The following is a 2,337-nucleotide window of genomic DNA, read 5'->3' as shown; positions in this document are numbered from 1 at the left end:
TCTCCCTCTTTCTCAGTGCCAATAAATTTCAGTAGTTGCCATATGCAACAAAGCCATATAAACTATGATAAATTTGTGTCTCCAGAAGCACTTTTTTTACCTTATCTGGCTGATAAACCTAAATCCTGAGAGAAATAGAGTGATATTATGGAACATGCACTTCTTTTTAAACTGCAAGAGTTATTTTTATTGAGCTAACCTATATGAAAATTACTTTAAGGTGTATTGTGCCCATAATACAGTCTAAGATAATTCCAGTTAGCCTTTGAGCTCTACATAAACTGGAAGTTTTAGAAACATAAAAATTTCAAACTACCTTTACTTAAACCAGCAAAATGATAAAATATACTAGAAAATTTGAAGGTTGAGAAGGCAGGTGGTGGTGGTGGGAGATTATGTGTGTCTAGATTCAGAGCAGCAGCTTTTGCAGCAGAAATAGTTATTTCAAAGTCAAGACATGTTTCTGATTGTAGTATTACTTGAATACAACTCTGACTTTACTACTTCAATGCACACACCTTGCAAAGTCTAATTACTAAACTGTGAATCTGTGTTCACAGTTTTACCATTCTTCTCTATTTAAATCAGTCCCAATCTTTCTCCAAAAGAATGTGTCTTTCAGTGAGCGAATGGAAGGCAATTTAAGGGGATATTTTCTGCAGACAGAGCTGTACAGAAGTGACTGATGTTGCACTAACATTAGAAGCACTTGTAGGCCAAAGTCTTTCAAGAGGTGAATAAGATGAATAGCCCTGGCTGGAGGGGATAGGAAAAAAACACACGTATATAACTATGGTCATATTAATTTCATTAAAAATATGAATGTGCTGAGTAGACACATGACATCTCAAACTCCCCATTGTAGGATACTTCTGCTCAATGCAGCAGAAATGTGAGATTTCCACATCCTGACTCACACTGATCTTACCCTCGGAGAAGGCAGGGTTCTTTTCCATCCTTTGCCAGGTGGCAATAGTAAAGCTAAAACAAAATTTAAAGCCTGGTCAGATGTGTAATGAGTACTTTACTGAAATTTCACTGGAAATGATCCCCTCTGCAAGCAATCCTTAACATCTATGGAGAGTTTTGCCCAAGACACTTGAATGCCAAATGGATGGCTAGATAGTTTGCCTGACCTTCTTCACAAGTCATCTACTGAACTTCTCTGACTATTCCTCCATCAAAACTGTAACTTCTGGTTAAGCTGATTCAAAAGGTACACCCTCTGCCTCCTTTGGTGAGGAAGTAATTTTGGTGGATCTGGAAGGAATACTTGAGAAAGCTGTCTTTATCACTGTGGTGGTTTTAATCTAGGCCTTCCCTGGTTACCAGTTTGTAACCAAGGAAGGGGCAGTGTTCCCAGTATTCTGTACGATTTTTACGTAAATTGTGGTATAAATAAGAGGGGAGAAGCGGCCTTTGTTCTTCTTCTCTTCTGCCGAAGTTCGGGAACAGTGGGTCCCTGCATTGGTCTCGTTTACCTAAGGCTGAGGCCTGCAGCATCCACTGACCTGCCATGTGGAAGCTTGGAGAGTGCTGTCAGTGTCTGCCAATCCTGCTTTCTAAGGGGCATGGTGAGATTTGTTTTACTAGTTATTTTACTAGTTCTCGGGTTTGATTGCGCGTATCTATTCAGTGTCCCTTTTTGTTTCCTTTTGTCCCTTTTTCCCCTTTCCCTATCCCTTCGGGGGGTGTTTGGATTCCCGTTTGCTGTGTACATAGCATCTTAACTGTAATATACATAAAATATTTTTTTTATATAACTAGCTTGATTTTCAGGTTCTTCAATTTGCATCGTTTTTTTCCTTTGCCCTGGGGGAAGTAGAAAGGGGGGAAGAGAAGGGCTGCTGCTGGGAGGTTGGGCATTTGGCAGGAAGCCAAGTCTGAACCATCACAATCACCAAAGACTAAAGATTCTTGCTAATTTGTCTTCTGCCCACACATTTCTATAACCTTTGAAATTTAACCTGCTTGTACTGGTGGTACTTCTCACAAACCGCTACACCTTTTCTGCCAGACTTTTGTTGGATAGATCAGGCACTTACACCATTAACAATTATAAGTATTATCATGTATAACTTAAAAGATAAGTTTCTTGTATAATAGTCGCTCACGGTCTCTCTGGTTCCAGTTCCTCTAGTTCTTCTACACACTCTTACAGAGCATTTTAGATGTGAAATATTTCCTTGATATATCTTCATACAGGACCAATAGCAGACTGAACAGGAGGCTTAAATCACCTCTCTCCCATCTAACCTTGCCTTACATCTGGGAGCTGGTCAGTAGTAAGATTGTTGTGAGGCCTTTGCTGTTCCTAAACAAAGCCTCATGCAAGGA

The sequence above is a fragment of the Empidonax traillii genome, unplaced genomic scaffold (assembly GCF_003031625.1).
Source record: "Empidonax traillii isolate 1590-97213 ecotype Southwest subspecies unplaced genomic scaffold, ASM303162v1 scaffold774:size298837, whole genome shotgun sequence".
NCBI lineage: Eukaryota > Metazoa > Chordata > Aves > Passeriformes > Tyrannidae > Empidonax > Empidonax traillii.
This window is presented reverse-complemented; position numbering follows the sequence as displayed.